This window comes from Manduca sexta, chromosome 26, assembly GCF_014839805.1.
Source record: "Manduca sexta isolate Smith_Timp_Sample1 chromosome 26, JHU_Msex_v1.0, whole genome shotgun sequence".
Classification (NCBI taxonomy): Eukaryota; Metazoa; Arthropoda; class Insecta; order Lepidoptera; family Sphingidae; genus Manduca; species Manduca sexta.
In genome coordinates this window covers 7,867,909-7,895,257 of record NC_051140.1, presented here as the reverse complement: position 1 = coordinate 7,895,257, position 27,349 = coordinate 7,867,909, and the positions used below count along the sequence as shown (strand labels likewise).

General features: G+C 34.1%; 1 long non-coding RNA gene across 1 annotated transcript in view; it reads left to right on the top strand.

Annotated features, from left to right (window-relative positions):
* Nucleotides 1-23,487, top strand: part of LOC115448224 — a 111,282-nt gene extending 87,795 nt beyond the window's left edge. The window contains exon 3 of the long non-coding RNA XR_003939087.2: nucleotides 23,366-23,487. This is a non-coding gene — a long non-coding RNA (uncharacterized LOC115448224). The remainder of the gene's footprint in view (nucleotides 1-23,365) is intronic.
* Nucleotides 23,488-27,349: the final 3,862 nt, after the last annotated feature.

Here is a 27,349-nt window from a genome sequence, read left to right as displayed (position 1 = left end):
TAGTGACTGGATTTTTCCATCTTAAAATATTGCTCAGTCGGAGTCAGGAAGTTGGCGGTGTGAGACCCGCATGCCTCAGAGAGTACGTAAAGCCGTTGATCTTGCGCCTGATCCCTCTCCGGTCATGTGGGATTACCGTCTCACTGGACTATGAGAGTGAAGGAACAGAGAGTGCACCTGTGTGTTGCGCACGCACTTGTGCACTAAAGTATCTCTTGATTTCTGTTCAGATTGGCCGCCGTGGCTGAAATTCGTTGAGGAAGGAATCAATATAGATATATTTGTAAAGGTAATTAATAACAATAATAATATCAGCCCTGTATTATATACTTGCCCACTGCTGAGCAAGGGCCTCTACTACTGAGAGGGATTAGGCATTAGTCCACCACGCTGGCCTAGTGCGGATTTAAGGTAGACTTCACACACCTTCGAAATTCCTATAGAGAACTTCGCAGATGTGCAGGTTTCCTCACGATGTTTTCCTTCACCGTTAAAGCGAACGATAAATTCACAAAGAATACACACATGATTTTAAAAAAGTCAGAGGTGTGTGTCTTTGGGATTTGAACCTGCGGACATTCGTCTTGGCAGTCCGTTTCACACCCAACTAGGTTATCGCCGCTTTAAAAGGTAATTAGATTATATTTATATAAATGTTAAGGTTTTGATAGATGTTAGTAATTTCTATGGTTTAAAGCCATTTCTAAGGGACATCCAAAATTATATGAGTGCCACGAAGTGATCATATTATTTTGCCCTTCAATATGCGAAAACTTTATCGGTCGACCAAGGCTTGTTAAAATAAAACGTTTTTTTTAAAATAAAACACGCTGATAAGATTACTTCGAGACAAGTGTAATATCAAAAAGTTATAAATGTTATTCTTGTAATGTTATAAATCTTTGGCAATTCTATAGAAATCTGCAACAAAACCTCAGCGGACTACATCGGAGAATTTCAATAAATATAACATGTATTTGAATTTGAATCCAATATGGTAAGCTTATAGCGTGAAAATGCAATGATTTGACAATTTCATCCAATACTCACCAAGCTACGAATATTCTTTTATATTTTAAACACGTTCAGACTCAAATATTTGCGACTTAAATTTGCTTATGAAAAGTTATCGATAGTTTACAACACTTCATGAGAACGTTTGAGTAGTCAAGGCAACTATGTGATAAATATTATACTTTATTGACGAAGTTTTCTTTTAATCAACATTCTTTCCACAAAGACGACACGCAACAAAGCATGCCAATTTGTTTTGATCTCAAAGTATCTTAGGGTTCCTTCTTGAACAAGACAAATAACCACGTAGTACATATAATTGCCATCTACATAGATAATGACAAAATAAGATATAGGTACTTTTTAATAATCCTTTTTGATGAAAATTTATTATGTCGAAGTTTTAAAAACAATGTTAGGAAACAATAAGTTATGTTCATTTATTATAATTAATTAATAATATACCGATAAAGCAATATTCTATGTTAATCATCATGTACTAGCTTTTGCTCGTGGCTTCGCAGGTGTGAAAGATTTCCAGAGTTAGAGTCTTGCTATAAATTTTCTCGCGATAAGAAATAGCATATTGCCGTCCTGGTGTCTCGAACTATCTCTATACAAAATGTTATCGAAATCTATTCAGTAGTTTTTGAGAGTTTATCGAATTCACACCGACAGATACGGCGAATTGTTTTACAAAATGTATGTTCTAAATGTTCGCATATTTTAACATTATTTTTATTCTTATAAATCTTACACAGAGTCATATTGCATCGTATGTTGTTTTAATTATAGGTTACTACCTACGTTCTTAAAAATACGCTACTTATGTTTTTAAAAATTATACTTAAATAAGTTGCTCAAACCGTATGTATGTTAAATAAAAAGTGTAAGTTTCGTACAAAATAAATATCAATAAAAAGTAAATTTAATTTTCAAGGCCTTGATGCCACTAATAACTCTAATATTTTTTTTTGCAGGAACAATATCACACTTTCAGTCAGAAATACACTCACGCACACGCCATATTCGTACTAAACTACAAAATGATCAAAAAATCAGAAAGTAAAACTGTGACTTTTGGTGAAATTATTCATTATTCATGGATGATTTTTGACCCTATGGTAAAGCCGAGAATGTGGTTTCATTTATTAACACGACAACAAAATTACCTATATAGCACCATATAAATATTTATACAAAAGTGTTCAAAAACTGTAAAATAACGTCCTAATGTAAACCCGATATAATAAACATGTGGTCAACACTTCAGGAGACCACATTAATCACGTATATCTTTTAACGTACCAAACTCGGCCCCTAACTCCCTTTCACGCACTGACAACTTATTTTTTGCGGGTAGCACGTAAAAAATCGAGAACACTCGGGATAAAACGGTTGTGTCGAGAAGTGGCCGAGATCCTCGTACTTTCAAAAGAACTCTAAACGCGTTTGAAACGACTCTTCAAAATATTTTTTGTTTTATGACAAATGAATGAGACAGTCCAAAGCGTAATTTTAGAGGAGTTTTTGCGGTGTCAAAAATGTCGTCGCCTCATTTTGGTGTTTGTCGCGCGAATGACTGGTGGTTTTGGAGAAATTTAATATTTTTCGATAATTATAATAGTCTGTCAAATGTTTAATGCATATAATTTATGACTTCGTAAGGAAATGTATCGTTGTCATACATTGTATAGGGTCTTCAATGATAATGTCCAATGTTATTTTTTTATGTGAATACAAATACAACATTGAAATATGTCAATAAACTGGTATGTGACAGTTATTTTATCATATGTTTTTAATTGTATGTGCATTGATCGACAGACAACAGCGACTCCCACATTCGCTTTTTATTCTTGATAGTTTTGCGTTCAACTGTCAAGAATATTTCAATTTAACACAAAAATAATATTTATGAAACATAAAAAGCAATAAGTTATCATATTACAATCTGTATACAATAGAATCTCACTGAAATGATACTGAACTGCAGTGATGCTTAGAAACCCTTGATTGGCTAGACGGCTTTCTCAAGACTTAAGTTCTTAGGTATCATTAAGCCTTTATTTTTACAACGTGGGATGAAAAAGTTTTATTATTCTATCGGAACCGAGAAAAAGAACTAGATGTTGTTCTCGGATTCGCCTGAATGAAAACCCTTTCTTGCTACAAAAATATCGAACACACTGTAGCGATTCATAAGGCATTTTACCAATGAAAATGACAGTGCTATCTATATATTCCAGTTCCATTGGTGCAAATTACAAGAACAAAAGTAGCCTATGTGCTACTTCAAAACATGATCTACGCGTGTGACAAATTCATGTAAATCCGTTCAAATGTTTTGGCGTTTTCTACTAACAAACATCCAAACATTTTTCACAGACCTTCGCATTTATAATCAGTAGGAAGAACTAAGATTAAGGTAATTTAAAATCTACCTACTAAATTAGTCCTTTTGTTCCATTGGGAAAGGTATAATTGTAGATAGTTTTAATAGCATGTTAAAACCCCGGTGCAAGTCGAATGCTTTTATAATTAGTCACTAAAGCTCGTGAATCATTCAGACATCCTGTCTCGCTTTAGAGGAATTCATGTTTATAAATATGCGACCATTTGTGTTGGGGGATCTTTAGTTGCTTTACGCGCTCAGTTCTGTTGTCACTATTGACTGACTTATCTTGTATTTTGTTCTTCAGTTAAATTTAATTTTAGAATACCGCTTTCCTACGTTCTTTTACATATACTGTTTATTTAAATGTTTATTTATTATAAATTTTACAAAAAAATAAAATTATTATATCTATTGCGTGTAAATTATAGTAATAAATTTAATTAGCAAAATTTTATAAAATACTCTACACTATTATTTGACATCCAGTAATGAAGATGATTTGTTAGGCTAGTAGTATCAAAGGAAGCCGAAACGGTCCCGTTTATCCTCATTGACAGTCATTATTTATTCATTCCAAAATGGACGTGTAATGCCGTCCGAAAACGAAAATAGCCAGCACGCTGAAATGGAACTGTCAACGTCATTGTACGTTTTACAAAATGTTTATTTAATTTATTTCTAATTAGCGATACGTGTGTGGAATGTAAGGTAGAGGTGACGATAACAAATGAATGTTTGTCTTGTTTTGTCACTGCTCTTTTGTTTTCGTTTGAAATGAGATTTTAAATAATATATCAGGTTGTTGATTTAAATTGCTTTGATCATATAAAATGCAAGGGAAATTTCGTAATAGTAGGTGGCGAAGGGTGACATTTTCCGAAAGAGAACCCGACCAACATATGGATACTACTAATATTGACTGCTTCGTTGACGTAGTTGTAATTGTACATACATGGTACAAGTACGAATACCGCGCTGAGGTCCTGGGTTCGAATCCCGGGTCGGGCCAGTAATCAGGAAGCTGACGGTGTGATACCCCCGTGCCTCGGAAAGCACGTAAAGCCGTTGGTCCTGCGCCTGATCTGATGAGAGTGACGGAACAGAGAGTGCACCTGTGTATTGCGCACACACTTGTGCGTTATAATATATTCTGCGTACCTGGCTGATATCCAATGAAATTGGCCGCCGTGGTCGAGATTCGGCTAGGAGGAGTATTACTAATATGCATAAATGCGGTTAACAAATCATTCCAATGAAATTTAAAATTTGCATAAGTTACAAAATAGAAGCCGGCAAGAATTGGATTATATGGAACCTTCGCCACTGGTAGGGAAATTATAAGACATAATATTTTTTCAAGATCGACTTAGTACACAACGTGTTCTCACAAAAAACTAGCGATAATTAACAGCTTGTTTAGTTTAAAGTCCAAACACCCATCTTCTATCCTTAATCCTTATTCCTTTCCTATAAAGCTGGTAATGTATCTACAATTACTTTAGGTTGGAGTGTGTTTTCAATAAAGATCACTTAACTTTACTCACTTGGTAATTTTCTGGCTTACTAAAAATAGATAAATGTATATTGAATCTAAAAATATATACATATTCTAGTGCCCGTTTAAACCTCGTATATCTAAATCTCCAGTCCTAGTACATGACAAGGATGGATGACAGTGTCTCCCACTCCGATGCTATCGCCGTAACGACTCCGCCGCAACTTTCGACTCGAAACCGGCAGTTTTAATTTACTGAGTTAATACAGCCGAAAAAACTTCGCCGACATCGCCTGAATTTCAGGGTCCAATTTCAAGATAATTTTCCTTCAACACTAAAAACTTTTATTAATGGCTCTTGTCTTATTCTGGTAGTATAAGTTAGATGTCGTGTTATGTGCTTCTTTTTATGTATTTTTTCGGCGAGCTTAGTAAACGTTGAAGGAATAATAATGTCAGCCCTGTATAATTTACTGTCCCACTGTTGGGCACGGGCCGCTTCTACTACTGAGAGGGATTAGGCCTTTATCCAACACGCTGGTCTAGTGCGAATTGGTAGACTTCACATACCCTCGAAATTCCTAAAGAGAACTTCTCAGGTATGCAGGTTTCCTCACGATATTTTCCTTCACAGTTAAAGCAAGCGATAATTCAGAAAGAATACACACATAATTTATAAAAGTCAGAGGTGTGCGCCCTTGGGTTTCAAACCTGCGGATATTCATCTCGGCAGCCCGTTCCTCAAGCAACTAGGCTAACGCTGCTTACGTTGAAGGAATATATATATCCATATAATTCTATCTTAACCAATTTCTTAGTATTGCCAATATTTGTTTATATTTTAGACTTGAAGACGAAACTGTAAACCTACTAATATTATATCTGCCGTCATTATCGTCTCTGCTAATGGTACTAGCCCTTTGATTATGTAAATAAGAATTATTTTTTTTCACGTTGCTATAAAAAAATGCTTTCTTTATAATAAGTACGTAGATTTGACGAAATTTAATGAAATAAAGTTTAATAAAGTGCGCGAGTTGTAATAAAACGTAATCATTGGAAGTTCGTAAAATAAGAAATAAGCGGATGCGGTTATAAAAATATACTCTTTTGATGGCTCCATCAAATCGGGGAGTTTGATCTTCGTTAAAATCACAATTTCTAACATCTTCATATATTGCAACGTTAGGTAGATTAAAATTTTATAATTAAAGTAAGCTTTACTTGCTTGCGAGGAATAACGAATTATCGCGTCCGCCCAGCCTAGGGCAGTTCAGAGTTATATCAGGTTATGTCCAAATCAGATTGAGAATAACCAGGTAATATAATATCGCCCGGGTTCTTGTAAATTATTATTATTTATTTATATAAATTATTATTATTTGGGGCGGAAAAGTCCTGGAGGGGCGACCACGAACCGGAAGACGCAGCGTAGGCAGGCCCCCCACGTGATGGACCGACGGCCTGGTGAGGGTTGCCGGAGTCTGATGGATGAGGGCGGCCCAGAACCGGTCCCTGTGGCGTTCAAGGGGGAGGACTATGTCCAGCAGTGGACGATTCCCGGCTGAAATGATGATTTATATAATGAAATATCTATAGTTAATTTAATTTCCAAGGTTAACTGGGAGAGAATGCCCATGGCATTACGTCCGCCTGTATACCATCTGTACAAAATGTTAATAAATAAATAATTCAAATTCCTTATACCAATAATATTTCCCAAAAAAAAATAATAAGCAATTTGTCTACAGGAATATAAAGAGCCTTTAACTTTACACATATAGAATCACGCCTTTATCCTTTTCAGGGGTAAGCAGATGTGTAACACAGCCCACATTTCGCCAGCTATGTTGTCCTATGTATTAGGGGCTGAGTCTATTCCCATTTACCAGGCACACTCCCAGACTTTGAGCTGATATTGAGTACAAACACTCAGTTTCTGTTAGCCCTGATTTGAAGCTTAGCGCGATGGTCATACCGCGTGCGCTATAAAACTACGCCACCACGGCAGGCATAATATAGAAATTAATTATTAAATAATATATTAAATAAAAAAACTCAGTAGTCGGTATTGCATACGTCATTGGAGATGCTTGAACCGGTAAGGGAGGGAAGAATAGACAGGCAATGAAATGACGAAAACCAATCAAGCAGGTCACCTGTCGTCCTCGGCAATCGACACAATTATGCCGGCCTGTTGGAACCGGATAAACACAGGCTGATACGTGTAACACAAGGTGTTACGGGGAACATCTTTTGAATGCACATTCTTAGTAGCAATCTGATGATAAGTTGCGCTGTTTATGAATACCCTCAGTACCAGAGAAACAGTGCCTGCGATTTAGAAAATAAAGATTAAAGTAATGACGGATATATTTGGTTCACAAACAATCTCATTGACTTTATACAATTACTTTTTTTTTCAGTCATACTATGTCAGTGCAGTATATCTGGACTGTAAACAAAAAGTCTGCAATGCGGCTCTACAACTTTCATTGCACAATAAATACACATACGTTTAATTACAAGCGAACGGTTAGCGATCACAGTGAACATGGCGAAAAACCCGCCATAATGGCTCGTTTTAAAATCGGCCGGCTTATATCCAGTAAGATAGGCCGAAAAATTTAAGAACTTCAATGTAACCAGACTAGCTTGTTAATATTTGGGCTACAGTGTGTTGACCATTACTTTCAAGATATTTAACGATTCTATGGTTATAAAATACAAACATTAACTTGACATTATTTTACAGTTAGTTGTAAAATAATGTCAAGTTAACCCGTGAGGTAGCTGAATGTTTGCCGGCAAACATTGACAGCTACGCGTGTGACGGAAAAATAACCTTATTATGTAGTATATATGTAGTATATAAGGTTATAATCCCGTGACACACGCAAATGTCATGTAGCTGTCTTGGCTCGCCGGCGATTCACGAGAGACCAAGAGTTAATGAATGTAATAAATTAACGAATAAAATAATAATTCAAATAATTAATGTTTGTTATAAAATATATAATAAGTTTACAACAATATTAAGGCGAATAGGTATGTTCAAAAAGATCAATAAAAGATCAGTCAAAACTGATCTAAACAAAAGAGCTTTCGTTTAATACTAAGTAAATACCATTACTGTAATGTCAATATTTAAAGAATATATCTCAAGACTTTACATAGCTTATCTCTTGCGACTTAAGCAAAAGTCCTAACTAGGTTTACGTGGCCCAAGAGTACTCGCCTTTCTTCAAATCCTCGATCTAAAGGCTGTTTAGTATTCAAAATGTACTAGCATTTAGATACATTTAAAGTAGTATGTATTATTACCGCAACCTTGAAATGTCAGTGTTTGAATAATAAGTTTGTAATTTGAAACAAAAATTGGCCAGGACTGTACTTCTAAGGGTTCTGCGTGATGACGCCAATTAATCTGATTATTAACACTATGACTTATTATACTAATCAAGCAAACTTAACATCAATAATAGTATTAATAATTTTATCAAAGACTACCTTTTGCCTGCGGCTCTGCCCGCGTGAATAAATTTTTCCGAGATAAATATTTTCTCAAGATAAAAAGTAGCTTATAGTACTAAGGAGTAATGTTCCTATTAGTGATAAATCCAAAATCAGTTCAGAAGTTCCTGAGATTAGCGCTTTAAACAAACAAACTCTTCAGCTTTATATATTAGTATAGTATATAGTAGTTATATAGTATTAAACAAACAAACTATTCAGCTTTATATATTTTTTAATTTAATAAATAACACTACCACAAATTACGCAATCGTCTCGAATATTTAAATTTGAAAGGTAAAACGATCCAAGAAAATTATCGTTAAAATCTTCCACTGTTTTTTACAGATAGCATGACAGGTGACATGTCAGCATCCACGACGCTATAAAGTCGGATAGAAAAAAATTTAACTTTTGAAAATAGGTGAAAAAACCTCTTTCCACGCTCATTTAAAAGCTTTTAGATGTAATCCAGTCCTCGAGCGGTTCCGTACACCGTCTAGAGTTCTCACGCTTAATTAAAGTCCCTAATTAGGTACAATTTTGTTCGTAAGAATTCCAACATAATTTGAAAGCAAATAACGTGGACATTTTTATTAGACTTGGACAGTTTTAATATTTTCATTAAAAACGTAAGTTTGTTATACTTGTTCGGTGAGTTTGTTGGCGGATTTGTTTCTTGCTTAGTTATACATTTTTGAAGGTATAAAATAAAGAGATTTTAATTTATGGATGTTTTATTAAAAGAATTAATCAAAAATATTAAGGTTAGTTCATGAATTGTTGAGATTTTATAAACTTATTAAAACATGAATATAGTATACCATTCTGTATACTTCAAGATGAAGACTTCGTTATTTACATAATAAAGTATTATAAACTGTGGATAATGTAGTTAGTTATACAATTATCTCCGATATACAATGTAATTTCACTTTTATATAATTTATTGTACAATTATTTATCCCAAATAAATAAAATAATACATCTCCCCTGAAACATAAGATATAACACTTCATAATGCCCAGAAATTTTACTGGCTACAATGTCCTTCAAACCAGTACACAACTCCCCCCCGAGGTAATTCTTGTGCGCTTGGTCTTCACACCGAATGCACGTCCATGCATGGGACATTTGCCGCTGTTCTAGGCACACAGCGAATATGTAACTCATAGTTTGAACTACATATGGCTCGCGAACATTTCCTGGCCTTCCCCTTCCGCCCAGCCTAAGAAGGTACCTTTCCCTTCTCCCACACTTTCCTTCCTAGAAATCCCCTCTCAACTTTCCTGCACACCGCTGACGTTGCTCACTGATAATCTCAGTATACTATTCGCAGGTTTCCTCCGATTTTGACTGCGAGGTCCGTTACATAATAATAGCAATTTGGCATTAAGTGCGCCTATATACTTATGTGTAAATAGATAAATAATAAAAAACCTAAACACAACAGTGCACACGCTTTGCGGTAAAACTAAACATTGAGGTGAAAACCACCCAAATGGCCCAAATTACGCTGTATTATTCTCGCGGCACGCCCGTCCGTCATCTGTAATCACATAGCGTCAATATTTTTTTATGGTAACGCACATTCGTTTTTATATTTGCAAATTATGTTAGGTCCCCAGATAAAATTTAATTTTGCGTTCGTGGCTCGTGGGCGTCTCCGTTACGTACCGTTGATTATGAAAATATTTGCGAAATGTCCATCAGTTAGACACTGCTGGAATGAAGATCATTTTTCCATACTTACACTGATGGTCGGACGCAATTTTATGTTCTTTGGTGAGGGAGTTTAGCGAGAAATATTTAGTAAAACGATACAGTTTATTTGTATACTGCATTGAAAATTTAAACGGATGTATACTAACCCCCTTATTCATAGATGTTATCTATCTAAGGACGGAACATTGCTGTGATAACAAGTCTGTTTCTCACTGCTGACGGCATGGCAGTTGTGATTGGCTAATATTTAGATATAACATGAATCTAGTTGGCTGTCAGATAAACAAAGCTGAGAAACAGAATTATTTTCACAGCAATGCTCCGACATTAGATAAATAACGTCTATGTATAAGGGGGTAAGACTATAATATTATGTTCTGCAAATAACAACACATAATTTAGGTTACAAAGGAAAAAAACAAATGAATGAACGTGCACACTTTTTAATAGTTTCGCCTACTTCTTTTTGTTTCCAACTTGACCCAAAAATAATTACAAGAAATACAGGCGGCCATTAAAACTAACCATTACGTATACTCGTTAAAATCTCATTTTCTATGATGTCATGTGTTGGAAATCATGCACAAGAAGTCCATTGTTCTAATAATCTGTTTTGCTTCATCATGCTACACATTTTGCTCTATATTACGAGCAAATTGATGGTCAGTTCTACGACGTGTTGCATGGGTTGAGAAATTTAGGTTAGCTTGCTATTCATGAATTTACATCGTTCCGTACGGAGATAGTTGCTGTGATGGGGATTTAATATTCGATTTCACACAACCAAAATAAAATGTAGCCTTCTACCAAATGTAAACTAATATGTAACTATTTATCAATGTTATGTTTGTTGAGAGGCCTCATGGCCGTGGGCCAATGCGTTGATCTGATCAGACCAGCACCACTGTTGACTGTGAGTACAGTTTATAGCGCCCTTCACACCGCTGGAGAGAGAAACAGGTGGAGAAGGCTCGTTCGTGAGAAAGTGATACAGGAGGGAGGTCACGATCCTCGATATTGAGGAATACGACGCAAAGAGAGATCAATGTAATATTATAATTGATGATATATTTACCAAACTGGTCATGTAATTCTATTATATTTACTAACACAAATGACTGCCTCGGTAGCGCAGTTGCACTGCGTGCGCGGTACGATATCGCTCTGAGGTCCTATATTCCAATCTCAGGTCGGGCAAATTGATATGTTTTTCTACTTAATATCCTTCTGTAGTCTGGGATTTGTTGTTTTTGTTGCCCAATATGGCTATTGAAACGCGTCCTATCAGATCATGGGACGGAACACTCAAGTGAAAATAATGTGCAAGGGGAAATGTGAAAATATGCAACCGGCAAGCACGGCGTCCACCAGCAAGGAGGACAAACGACTTGATAAAAGGTCGCAGGAACCCGTTTGATGAAGGCCGCTTTCGACAGGTCCCTCCGGAAATCTTTAGGGAAGGCCAATGGTCAGCAGTTGACTTTTTGTAGTTGGTGATGATGATGATTATGACAAAAAAATGTGATAGAAATACCCTAAAAACTCGAATGAGTAGTTACAACTACTCAGTGCTAGTGTAAGAATTTAAACTAGTTTCTCCATGGATCTGGTAAGCCTTCCAGCTAATCTGATCAATGACTAACTAGAGCATGAAATGTTATAATATGCAAATGTAAATACGCGCATCAAATATTCAGATCCGCGCACAAATAGCTTGTGTTGACAGATAAATAAAGATGTATTATGTAAGCAATGTAATTTAAAAGCTGAGTACGCTGTGCTGGATTATATATTCATTTTTATACGTGTAAAAAAATGTGTAAAACATGATAACACCGCCAAAGGTATAGGCGAGTTATTACGTTAACGTGCTTAAAAAAGCTGATTGCGCGATCCGGATAAATTTATATTAGTGGGTAAAATTATTTCGTAATTTTTATACCAGTGTTTGACCTATTTTATTGCTATGCTAGCAAATTCCAATATTGGAATTACTTGAATCGACGAATGAACACGTAAAATAAAAATTTAACTTAACATCAAATTACGTATTGGCGTACTTTATTTAATAAATTGAATTTATAACTATCTTAGCCGATTTGCATTAAATTATTGTATTGTTAAGAATTATCGTACACAAAGAAGTAAAGCCTCTATCAAGTATTATTACTATAACTATAAATAACTTAGCCGGTTTACATGAAATTATTGTATTGTTAAGAATTCTTGTACAATAAGAAGTAAGCTTCTATCGCTTATTCTTACTAATGTTATAAAAAAAGTTCGTAAGGAAGTTTGAATTTTTGTGAAATGTAAACAAACAAAATACTGAACTTGGTCGATATTGAAATAAATTGAAGTAATCCATGTTCCGAATTAAAATGATGTAGGTTATTTTTATTTCGGAAAATTACACAGAGGAAAAGTAATTTCGGGTAAAGACGACCACAACACACATCCACTAATTTATCAGTTTGCTTTTTATATACTACTATGTAATTTGACTAATACACATCGTTTAATCAATCAGTTTTTTAACTTCTTACTAGCTGACATGACGGACGTTGTCCTGTCTTTATTATAAATATTGAATTCGAATTGGTCAAAGACATTAAACTATATAGTTATTTATAGGCCGGACAACAAGGCCAAATGTTTTGCTCCAAAAGTAATTACAAATTGGTAATAAGCGGCGATAGCCTAGTTGGTTGTGGAACGGATTGCCGAGACGAATGTCCGCAGGTTCAAATCCAAAGGGCACACACCTCGGACTTTTCTAAAAAAAAATCATGTGCGAATTTCTTTGTGAATTTATCGTTTTCTTTAACGGTGAAGGAAAACATCGTGAGGAAACCTGCACATCTGAGAAGTTCTCTGTAAGAATTTCGAAGGTGTGTGAAGTCTATCAATCCGCGCTAGGCCAGCGTGGTGGACTAAGGCCTAATCCCTCTCAGTAGTAGAGGAGGCCCGTGCTCAGCAGTGGGCAAGTACTACTATACAGGGCTGATATTATTATTATTATCAATAAGTAGCTATTGTATTTGAAATGTGCGTATAACAAGATGTCCCAGCGTCCTTAGATATTAATGCAAAATAATATATAGATAGAAATTATGCTAATATTCGTATTAAAAACGTGCAAATCAATATATGAAGTATTTTACATTGATGTTTTGCTATTTCGCTGTAGTAACCATCACATAAGCGAAACATTTTTGTATGACAATCTTCCCAATATCCGCTTAACTTCCTTATTTTTTTCTTTCATAAGTACCTTCCCCTGTCAATAAATAACAAAACAGAAGCAGAGTTAAAGAGATTGTTCCATCCGTTAACGCGTAATGCGATTACCAAGGGAAATAAAGATTCATTTATATTTACATAGATTGCATTTTGGATAAAAGTGCGGCTCGCCTGTTAAGTGTAACCTGTTCATCAATAAATAGTTTATATGAAAATAAATTTTATAAATGAAAATATAGCGTGGTGTTATATCTTGCACCCACAATATAATTGCTATTTCCTTTTAGAGCTGCTTCACTGACTTTAAAATGTTGAAAGCTGAAAGCAGCTAAAATTACGAAGAATTCATACGTCCATCATGGTAATAAGTTTAAAAAATTATATATAGAATGTGAAATTAAATGCGCTTTCCTTCGTAATATACATATAGGTACATAGTAAAGCTATGCATGTAGTGATGTGAGCTTAAAGCGCGGCATAGACGCTGTCAACTTTCTAAAAATATACTCCAACAAAACTGTAAATTAGTTAACAACTTCAGCATTTCAGTATAGCAATATTCTTAATAAATGAATAATGGCATATTTCTCGGCATCAAACTAACAGCGTCTGTGTGATGCCTAAACATATGGTAGAGGGATAGCGAAGCATTTAATAAAATATGTATATAGGTATAACACAATCACCAAGCTTAGTATGTCGGTGAAATCAGTGAGGTATAAAATTACCGAATTCGAGTGATTTGATTTAGAACTGGCAATTTATATAAAATCGATGACGAGGATGAGACGATCGTATGACGTCCGCGCTGGATGTAAAATTACTTAGTATGCTGCGTATATCAAAATTTCCGAGGCGAATTATTTAAAAATATATAAGAATTTTTGTTCTCTATTACCAGTTATTGAGTAATTATAACGTTTTATTTAAGATTTAATACGTTTCTTTTAAGAAAGACCACAGCTACCTTTTCTAACAAGCGATAATATACTCTGTTATGTTCTAATTTAAATTAATTATTCCCACTCAATTCAAAGATTTCATTGGTGATATTTTATGTTTACATGAATGTTAGATATTATAATAAAACTCCCCCTCCCATGTCCACGAAGGCTGCGAAGTCTTCAGGGAAAATTATTATATTCATATAATACGATAAAATCCAAAAAAACAGTTCAATGATTTAAAAAGTGTTAATATGTCTTTGACTTTAGATAGAACTACTGATATTGTCCTTATGCACCCAAAGATTTCATAAACAATGGTAAAAATGATAATGCTTTAAAACAGCAGAGGTTAAGTAAAAAAATACTGTCCAATTTCCAAGTAACACCAAACAACTGTCCTCGCACAAAAACCAAATCCAACTACATGATTCGACATGTCTTTGTTAATGAAACTGAAAATACCATTATTCATCAATATCCCAATCAAGTTAATTACGATCATCTACATTATATTTCTGGATGCACAATAAATATTCCGAAAGGCTCTCATATGATCGCTTTCAATAAAATGGTAATGAACGTGGCTCGAATTCATTAACTCTACAGTATGTTCGGATCGTACAGTATCACGCTGTGTCAGCAAGAATTAAGAGCCAATTTTATATAGTAACGGCTTTACATGCCAAGTATGAAAAGGATTTTTCATCTTCACATGTAATTAATTGGTTGATATATTGTATTACATTCATTTACAAAAAATGATGTATCGACAATTCTTTATACAATAATTAATACGTTCTCGAATGTTATATGTTTTTAAAATGTACAATATATATTTTCTGTAGACCGGAAAATAAAAAATTGGGACACTGATTTTAAGAGATCTTCACCGATTTTAATCTCACAATTTCAGATGATTTTTTAAAAAATTACATTATTTTTTATAGGAGCTTACCTATTAATAGATGTAACTTAGTTTCTCTCTGAAGTACGATATATACCGACAGCCCCCTTTGCAGGGGATGACTGTCGGATAACGAAACAGCTTCCCACGTTATCCTGGAATGCGAAGGTGTAGCTGCACAAACGGTCTGGAATCCTCAGTACACCGGGGTTATTTGAGAAGCCTGTGGAGGAACCAAAAGGATCCTGCGCTTCTGGATTTGGGTTGGGCTGGCTATACACATAGCCAGCATACCACGCACAAGGGTCCGACCTACTACGAGCTAAGTTCAGAAAAAGGAGCCCTCAACGTAGAAGTACGATATAAGCTGAGACGGCTAGTTAGTCGAACTTAAGATTGTCGCTATTTATCAATATATATCCATAACTTCTTAAATAGTCTCTTAAGTTATAGATTTAGATGGTGTTTGATAGCTAAATTTTATTTGTTAAATAGCTCAAAATCCGCTGAGCACTCGCACTCAAATAACAGCTTAAGTTATGTTTATTAACTTATTTAATGCTGGATTTTTACTCAAGAAACCACTCAGTAATAATACTAGATATATTCTTAGGTTCCTACTAAAAATAAGATTGGTATATTAATACTGCCCTATAACTATGTAATATATATGTGAGTGTCACACTTAAAATTCTATGCTACTATGTCTTAAAACTTTATCGAGGCGAGCAGGCGCGACAGAAACTTGCAACGCTATTCCGTTCTATGTATCGAACGCAGCCGAACAAAAGCTCAAGTTTCTGACAACGAATAAACTCTGCTTGTGTAAAAAATTTAACAAGATGTCCGTACGTCACGTAAACTTCACAAAGTTTAGCGTGACAAACAAAACGAAATAAGTTTTCTTTTCGACGCCGTAAGACTTGAGATGACAACGGTTTGATTAGATTCTTTTTGTGTGTTTTTACGCCTTTATTTTTATAAAACGTGATAAATTTTATAGTTTTACAATTTAATAGGAAGGTAAAATAGAAAGGAATCATGAAAGTTAATATTGACGTTTTGTCGTTTCTACTAGTGCATCTTAAAATATCTAATGTAGGTCGATATACCATAAATAATTAGTAACGTTTGTAATTCCGATTATGCATTCCGTTCATCATATAGAAAATGTTCCATAATTTCCATGCTCTTACATCTTTACTCATCAAAACTTTCCATATTATTTTTATAATAGATATACGGACCTTACTACTTATTAACTATACTGACTTAACATACCTTCGCTATTTAAAAAGAAATCAAATAACGTTTGCCAAACAAAACTCGCCATTCGTTTCTCACTCGCGGCACTAAACCAAGGGAGGTAAATAAAATTACAGACATCGTTGTTCAACAACTGAGAGTCACGTGCGCTATGGTAATGGATTACGTGCTCCCCTCGTACCTGCGCCATGCTCTGGAGTGCTTGTAAAAGGGAATATTATACCTATAGGTAGCCGGACCCTTAAAATTGCGTTGTTAAGCCTACGCAGCTGTAGGAAGGATGTGGACTATTGTTTTCTATTGTTTTTCATCGGTTTTCTTTTATATACTTGTAGAGTATTTAATGGCAAGGCCCTAATTATATAATCATGGATTTTGTAGAAAACAAAAGTTGAAAATAGTTTTTTAAAATGTCTAAGATCAGTTGTTGTTCTTCAGTGTACTGGAATTTTATAATTTGTAATTAGCGAAGTATATTATAGTGTTATCAAATATCATATTAAATGGATTTTACATTTATCCCAAGTTCTTGGATGAAATGTAATTTATTTTGTTTTGAATTTAGTCGTACACGTACCTCGGGACAGCTTCAAAAACAAAACGCAATAAAGAGACACAAATTTCATTAACCAATTTAACAAATCAAAAGCATTAAAGTTATCATAACGTCAAATAAATTTATGTAGATTAATATAATATAAATTGCAAAGTTTCATCCATTGTTCTATAAATTTCGTTCACAATTAATGTCCAAATGTACAAAGAATGAATTTTAAGCGGTCCACAGCGAGCAGCTATGTGGCGAGCCGGTACGCGACGCAGTAAAGACGCCAAGCTCGCTTTAGATCGGCGGTTCTAGTAATAGAGGGGGCATAAGCGGAGCGATTTCATGTACTTCATTTATTTTAATATGGTTCATATCAGTGGCGAAGTATGAAATTTTTCGAAAGGCAAATAGGTAAAAGACTTATAGGTACTAATAATATGCACGCTCTGGAAATCGTTCTAATGTTAATTCGATTTTACATAAATTACGAAAGGGAAGTCGGCCGAAATCAGGTTATAAGGACCCTTCTTCACTAGTTCATATACACAATTAGTACACATGCGAACTTAATGGGAAAAACACTTTCTTATAGTCAACCGTTCGGAGGCATGAAGATAAACTACCTACTTCTATAAAATCTACTGCTATTGTGATAGAGTTACAACTAATTATACTATATTATTATATTGATCTTAAATTTTTAACGAGTCAAACGTTAAAATCGGCAGATCATTAAAAAGTTCGCTGACTACTGTTTGCTGCCAAAGAGTATTCATTAAATCAACTCAGTCTCGGGGAGAGATTGATCAGTTTAAAGTATGACTCACAGTGAGATAGGTGAAATCTTTTTTCACATTAAATATGCTGCAAATCATTGGAATTCTTTATACATAAATAAACCTAGGTAGATTTCATTGGCAAAAATTCCACAATCCTTTTAGCTTTCCTTTATAAGTTTGTGAATTTTATGTTGCAATATGAATTATTAATATACTACGTAATATAATAGTAACTTAAATATATTATGTATATATTATATTATTTAAAAATTCTCAAACTTCACCACTAAGGTTTTCATAAAGTTCAAGATTACAGTCCCCGCTTGAACTAGGACCGCATCAAACAGCAGATTTAACGAGAACTCGCAATTTACTCATGTTTATACTTCTTATTTCGCCCCCTTGATAAATGATTCGTCGTGGAATGTCGGCTAATTTGTGAGGTCGGAGCGTGTTTTTTGTTGTTTGTACTTTTCGTTGTGCAGGATTCTTTATTATGCTTTCAATTTTTTTGTGTCAACGAACGTCCTTCGCGGTTGCTGAAGAACGTTTTGAAGCATGACCGATTTTGGTTGTGCGAGATTTTCTTATCAAAAAGAGTACTCTGGTTGGTGGAGACATATAAAAATGTATATATACGTAATAATGTCAACTTTCAGTTACATATTTGGTTAAGTGACAACAATTTTGTCGAATCTGTGCCTAAAGCATCACACATAGAGACTTCTAATAAATAAACCCAATTCTACAGCAGATAAATCATGACTAGATAATCTTATCAATCTCTATTGAGATCCGTAGAATCTTTCTACGCCCAAACGAGAGGAAAACACATTGACTTACATGAAAGTATTAAAATATCAATAGTGTATATCTAGATGGTTACGTATAAATTGAATATTTATTAGAAAACGTCTGCTAGACATAAATCTATTCATCTTAAGCCTACTTTGGTATTTTATGTATACTGCATATTGAGCTAAATAATACCTTAAGCCTTAAAGGATTTTGTTGTATTGTAAGTAAACTATTATACTTTAATTTAATATATTTTATTAAAAACATATTGCTTACATTATTTAGAACGTGTTTAAGTATAACACTTTTATTACTGGAAATTCAATGATTGTAAGTTTTTCTACTGGCCACATAACAGTAAGTACATTATTATTACGTGGGTCATATAACATGTCGTACTGAAGGTCCTGACAATTAACGTTGCCCAATATCTAGTTTTTTGTTATTTTCCCGTTGTCAATGATTTTTTAAGCCTCCAAGATTCTCTAGTCAAGTTTAGTTTATTTCTACACTAGATATTGCCGACAGTTTCGCTAGCGTGGTAAATATTTGCGGAATGAAATGTAGCCTAAAACACTCAGGAGTTATGTAGCTTCCTATCAGTGAAATAAATTTCAAAATCGGTTCTGTAGTTCCAGAGATTAGCTCCGAGAAACATACAAACAAACATTTGCAATTTATAATATTAGTATAGATGATTTCATTGCGTGGAATAGATTTTATTTTTTGCCTTGGATAGCAAACCTTATAACTTATATCTACCTTATACCATATAGATTTGAATGATAATAATTTTGTACCCTTCCACTATAAATTAAATATAATTGTAAATAAATTAGCATTTAAATTCACACGTGCACAAATTAAGCCCGCAAACCCCCATCTCCAAAATTATATTAGCCGTTAATAAAGATTATTTAGATACACAAGCCATAAAATTACTCGTAAAAACACAATAACAATATTTCATTAAAACAAAAAACATTGGGACAAAACCCGAGGTTGAGCAAAGCGGTGCTTTAGAATATTAATGACTTTTCATCATAAACATAATTTCATAAAAGGAATAAAAAATAGCCGAGTGTCTCTGGAACTTACAAGTGGAATTAGCAAGGCGAGATTAAAGCAATCCTTCTTTTTTAGAAATGAAATGCCAACTTGCTAACGTCCCTCTGACCTGATGTCGGTATCACAAACAACGCCATAATATTTGTACAAGTTTTAAGCGGACAGCGATTTCTTATTTCTGAATGGAGAATCATTATTAACATCACCGGCTCCAGCATGTCCACCACTGAACATAGGCCCATTCCAAATATTTATATTACACACCTGTTGAGAGCGGTCTGCGTCCAACGACTTTCCGAGACCTATGCTTGCTCCGAGCTTGAATATTGTATACTTCGAAAAATACTGAAGATAGTTTAACCCCTGTTTATATTTTTTATACATCATTGTGAATTATCACTTATTTATTTCGAATTATAGCACAGAATGATTTGACACTGTCTGCAAAACCAATATTTACACGCAAGAATAACCGTAAGAAAAAGCTTTTTAACGTATTACACCAATTAATTACGAATGAAAATTTCTTTGCTTATTTTTTTAGATTAATTGTAGAATTATGGTTCAACCGCGGTTTACTATACCTTAATCCACACTTCAAATGAAGATAGTTATGTAACATTTTAAATTTGATTTTTGCTTTGTGAAACAACTCGATTCAAAGCCGCAGGTTTTGCTTTGATGCGGCACACCCAATTAATTTTATCGATGCTTTATTTACTATGTATATCTTAACATGCTTTGAATAGGGATGAATCTGTTTTTTATTCTCTTTTCCATTTTATTATTGTTTATAAAAATGACGCAATGGAATGACGAAACTTATAAAAATAAGATAACAATATAATTTATATAAATGAATGAGTAATCAAATAATCATTAAACCAATATTATATTCTAATCGCCTGCGCAATAATGTTCCATTCAAAACATTAATAACTCAGAAAAACCTCCAATCTGCACATTTTTCCGCCAAAAAACCCAATAATACACAACAGCGTTTCGTGACGTCAGCACGACGGTTTAATTTACCACTCAGCGAACCCGTAACTCAACTTTATCGATACGGGACCGAAGTAACGCGGCCAGCACTAGGTATTATTTCGAAAGACGGTTAGCAGTTGCGAACTGCAGTAAAAGTTAGGCGCTAACGAGGGTCTGCCAGGATTTCTCCTTGTTAAATGTTTTCCAGTTTTGCGGTTATTTAAAAACCCGTAAGATTTTGGTGATCATAGTAAAAGTAATTTAATTAAATATTGTTATACCGGTAGATAATGTTCTTCTAGTTAATTTATTAAAACATATTCCTGTTCGAATAAAGAGTTAATATACCACTGATAATTTTATTTCTCATATCGAATGGAAGATAATGAAAATGATATTATTATAAAGTTTCAATACATTTTAATTGAAGATGGTAAATTAATTAACGGTAATAAGGTGCGAACAGAAATGTGTAATTAATTTTCCATTTGCATTATTTACCTTCTGTTTTAAGAAAAGTAATCAAGAAATGGTTGATGCGAACTAAAAGGTTGTTCCATTGTAACTATGTATGTACTATGTATACCATACTAGAATTTTCACGTGGCTGCAATAGACCATAACGATGGTCTATTGATGGTCCTCAGAGCAATGTTCCTGCCGCGCACACAACTACGCCGCGTCAGAATTGGTTGTAAATGTTTTTTCAGAAAATACTCTTAACCCCCTTTTCATTAGCCTAAAATATGTTAAGCTAGAATTTAGTCATCATTTTGCTAAATTACATCGTAATCTATTTAGCATTTCATTTGTCAAACACACGAGGCGTTCACAGATATTCTCATTGAAATGTTACTGGAAAGTAAGATTATAGAACAAGAAATGCCCTGCTTCATGCCTTTCCCAAATGTAGTAGAAAAACTTACAAATGGTAGTTACACGAGCAAATTTTGACAGAGATCTTGTTATAAATGATCATGGAACACAATAATTACATGAAAATTACTTAAAGTAAACAAAACGCAATTTATTGGTCAATGTCAATATTAATGTCAGTGTAAAGTTTATTCTATTCTCCCTTTTGCGTTATGGCCTTTATGGACGTGCTACCTGTAATGTCCTTTTTCAAAATCAAATACCTCTAAAAGCATATTCGTATACCAATATAATCTAGAGCAAAGGAAAAAGAGCTTTAACCCTTCTATCACCATGACCACTATAAAACAATCAAAAACAATCAGTCCAACAAGCTATCTTTCAATCCAAGGCATCAAATGATGAGGTGAACGTAAACCCAAATATACAGTATATAAAATAAAAATCGATGGCGTTTGAAAAAGGCACTTCGGGAACACTATATAAGACAGTATTTAGCGTCTTTTTATCAGCCTGTGCCGATGAATGAAATATGAGAGCACTGACGGTGTCGGTTCATTGAATCCTTCAAAGTTTGTAAATGTTCACCTAATAAATTTCTGAATGTCGCAGAATAAATTTGGTAAAAGCCTATGTTTATTACACAGGCAAATTGATTTTGATATTAGTTATTGCGTAAAAACTAACGACTGTAGGCAATAATTTATTATTTATGAGTTTTATATAACAGTTGGTTGTTTAGTTCCAATTTGTAAGTTACGATTAAAATATGTTTTGTTTTATTTATTATGTGTAAAATCTAATTAATGTTATTTTATCGTTCGCAGATCTAAGAATATTAAATCATCTTGTTTGATCTGTTCTAGCTTCAATACGACAACTTTTAATCCTGATTCTTTTTTATTAATAAGGAAATAATATACGCCAATGGAGAAACTGACTTATTGTTCGACATACTCGTATCTATGATATTACGTTAAAATATTTCTGAAAAATCACTCTGACGAAGCTAAAACTATCACTATGTCTACAAGAGGATACAAGACCAGCCTAATCAAACGATCAATCTTGGCATCCTCTTGAGATAAAATTCTATCCAAGATCGCTGATGAACGTATTTAGTATTTCAAGTTTCCCCCTTTCATGCCTTACCTAATAGTTCTTGATAGTAAATAATTTGTACGACTTATATTGCTTCAATATCTACAAGCCATTTGATTTCATTTAATTCATTGATTGATATAGTTTGGATCAAAACTTTGTCCGAAACACAGTTGTCTCAAACAATGTCTTTGAGATTTGCATAATTGGGAGACGACAAATTGTTTCACAGCGAGATTAAGTTATGGAGTAAACAGATTTTAGGTTAAAGATTATTATAGTTCTGCTCACGACTTCACGCGCAACAAAAAGAATATTCAAAACATCATTGTACAAAAATCAAACTCTTTGATCTAATTTAATAAAAATTATTCTATTCGCCATTCGGCTGTTTCTTATACATTCAGTAAATTACATATACATTTTAATATAAAAAAATAGGAATTGTTGATATCATTCTGCGATTCTTTAACTAAGTATAGCTTTTACCTCTCTTTAGATCCTAAATATATGTTTTGAATAAATATATATATTAAATACATTTTTACCACACAAAGAATCAACAGAGATGAAAGCAATTATACATGCACAAAAACCGGTAACCGGAACCATGGAATCTACCTATCTTTTAGCACATAAATATATACTTCATGAACACTGTTCAGTTCCCAAAACGGCATTTATTAAAGCAAATCCCTCTGTTGCAGTGTTCAAATCCCAAACATCATTATCTACTGACTCCGGCCTGTGCACAGAGAGAGGACTGCGCAGGACGCACATAGAACTCATCAAGCCCCCAGGGAAGAGGATCGGACTTAAGCTGGCAGGTATGTGTCGGGACTCGGGTAACAATGTTAACGAAAAAGGTAGAAGGTAAATCTTGTAGTACATTTTAAGCCGTGGTCTCATGGGGTTAGAATTGAAAATCAGTTCGTTCGGAGCTCGTGCAGCGATATTTGCTGGACAATATTGATCTGTATTTAGCTGTTTATTTCAATTGGATTGCGAATTTTGCTTTTTGAATTTGGTCAGTTAAAAGTAAGTAATTAGGTATTATTTTTCAAGCGGAATGTAAAGTTTAACGAAATAACAATAGGTTATAATAACATTATACGTTCTCTCACTAACCTGTAGTAATCTAGGATTTAGAATTGGTGTTGCCTTTATCATTTTCTCTCACACAGTGTGAAATACTTCACATATTATAAAATATAATTTAAAAAGGGTATGTACCGCAGGTGGGTAGGTTATTCTAGTTATTATGTGCGTTTCGTATTACCCGACCCAAAATAACCGGCGGCTATAAATTTAATAAATTATTCATCCTCTTGCCGAGACTACTCGTGGATAAAATATAGTACATTTTCAGAACTTTTTGTATTAAAATTGAAAATTTCTATTCATATGTCGGGTAACTTTCATAACTATTTTTATAGTTGGGCGTGCAAATCTACTTGCATTGATATTATACCTTGAGCTAATCATTATTAGGGTCATTACGCTCGGGGGTATGGTGGAATTTGTTTCGGGGTAAGAATAATCTACTTATACCATATCAACACGGGGTTTTTTAAGAAGACCGGTAAGCCAGTAGATCACTGGGTATTAGCTAATCAAATTATATCCATTGCACATAAGGCGCTACAATATCTGACGAATCACGTATTGACTACCGACTATGAAGAAAAGGTATAAGAATTTGTAAGGGAAGATAACTAGTCTGGATTCTTTCACTTTCTGTGACTGAAGGTCAGAAATAATTTTCTTAGAGAATTAAATAAAAAAACCTTTTTATAGTGTTCCTAATTTCAAGATTCTATATTTGTAGTTTAAGCTGTCCATAGTCCGTCAGTCTGCGTTAAAATTAAATTAATAAAATAAATTAATGACGATAGACCACACCATTTTTCATAAGCAGAACACGTATTGCTCAGCATCGCTATGCAAATGAATAAATTTCAGTATTGTATTAACTAGCCGCGTTTTATTGGCAGGTTATCATTCGATGTCACTTACTCAATTCCACCTGTTTGCAGTCAGCCTATCCAAACATAAAACCGTTTAATTCAATAATATTTAATTCGTAGTCACATTGCAATACTATATGTGGATAAATTCGCAGTTCGATTCATAATTTGATTATATTTAAATATGCCTATGTGTTTCCTGAACAATTAACAGATAATTGAAATATTGGTTAAAATTTTATGTATAATTTATTTATTCCAGTAAACTTACTTTAATGTCAACAAATATATTTTATTCAATGTTACACTTTATATTTAAATTGTCATTAGAAAAGATACTAATAATTAACCATATTGTTAATGGAATAGAATAAGAATGAATACACGAGAGATGGCACAAGTACCTTTAAAACATTCGGTAGATGTAACTACCTGAACTTTCAAATACAAATTATATACCTGCATGTCGTTGAAGTGGATAAAACATGTAATGTTAACTCGCAATATACCCAGATACATTCAGACAATGACATTCAAACTGAGACGTGCTTAGCGACAGAAAAATATACTCCTTTGGTGCAACGTGCTTGGCAACTGAAATACACAATGCTTTAGCACAATCGGACTCTAGAATAGGAGAATACTACCGCCCATTCGCTTCCACAGAGACGAATATACGCACATAACCATAATTTAAACCTGAGCACGCGATTCCTCCTGATCCGTCACCAAACGCGTTGCGCCTAAAGCATAAATCTCACAGCGCCATAATTCTCGCAACCGCGGAATTCTTTGCCGTTTCAGAATTAAAATCGTAATTTGTCGGATATTCAGCGGATACTGCGGATATGGCAACGAGCGTGAAAAGTGGTCTTTGTCCGACCGCATTACGTGTTATATTTAAATTTGATCAAATATGTGGTAATTTATTGCTTGTCGGCTTTAGATTTAGTACGGTAGTGGTGTGAATTACGGTCTTGATTGCAACAGTAGGGGGTGCAAATCCTGATATATGCAAAGAAGATTTACTGCTCTGTGGGGAGAATTCTCATAATATATATTTTTGAATAAGCTTTGTGGACGTTTCTATCTCGGTTAGAATACTGAAGGGATTTTAAATGGACACTAATATATTCATAATTTATTCATTCTCAGTGTTGAAAAATTGTTTTGTCTACAGCGTGTATAAATTTAAAGGCTCTACTGGATGGTATATTGTTTATACCATGGAATTATGAGAGAAGTAAATCCCTTGCATGATGGTAAACTATACGACTGTCTAAAAGCATTAGCAACCGCCCAAACATTTCAAACTAATAACGCACTGCGCGCGTCCGCCTTAGGTTAGATTTTCGGATATCCAAAAATCATTCCTCTTACCAATATTCTCTTGTAACAATTTTAGAAATAAACTCACATTTACCAAGGCATTGTAATGGATATTATCAATTATTACTAAATTGGTAACTGATTTGCTTTCTCTAGAAGATAATTTTTATGTTAGAAAGCCTATTTAAGTTCAGTTTATGCTACCTACCAGTTTTTGCAATATTTGGTCACTTCCAGAAACAGGAACCGATATCATCTTAGAGTTCACATTGAATGTGAAAAAATTCGCAATAAAATTAGCTTTACAGTACCACTTTGTATACAACACACAAATTCGCATCAAACCGCCGAATTAATTAAGAATAATATAGAAGATAAGAAAAATTATCACTTCGACAATTTAGCTGGGAGCGTTTCTTTCCACAATCGGGGTTAATCCACATTTACATATTTATTGGGAGCGCTGGGGGCGGCGCCTAATCGATATTGCGGAGCCTTATTGTGACACGGACAGGCTTTTCAAATTTGATATGAATGTGTTTAAAATGTTAATTGCTTTTGTGACAAAGCTTGCAAATTTGTTTGGGAGGAGAGGTAAACGATTTGTACACGCCTATGGGTAATTTGTCGAAGATTAGTTCAATCATGATCGATAATGTATTTATCCTATTATCATTTCAGATAGAATGATCGTACTCATTATAGAATAACGCTTGAATGGAATTGAATTGAGCGAGTAGTATAATACAAATAACACATAATATAATATTATATTATACCTTAGTAACGTAGTTGAATTACGGTACGACTACGTCGGAAGAAGTGGTATTGGGTTTTAATACTCAATATTAGCCTCGAGTTTGGAATTTGTGGCCGATATAGCGATATGCTCGCCCGTCAATCACGGTATGGGATGGCATACACACGGCGGAAAAGTGTGTGCACCAGTTGCGCCTCTGCCTATACCTTCGTGTACAAAACGCGTGAGTGTACATTATATTGTTTGAAACTGAAACGATTTTGATTTGAATAAAACGAACTATGACTGACTACAGATATACATTCACGAATATTAAATCAACTGACCGATACAACTGTCTATCACCAACTACCTAGGTCTGTCACACGCTCAGTATTTTCATAGCAAAAGTTGTCATAGATACATTAGAACCACCACAAGAATATTTGTATCTTAATAATACACATGATATAATATAATTATCACAAAATATATTTAGATTCTTGAACCTAATTGATCAAACGTGCAAAAAGAATCAGAGAGGTACAAAACATAAAATACTAGACACCTAATTACATCTTCATCATCAGCTACAAAAAATTCTCCGCAAGGTATAAGCCTTCCCGAAGAATTCTAGGCCAACCAGAACTGGTTGT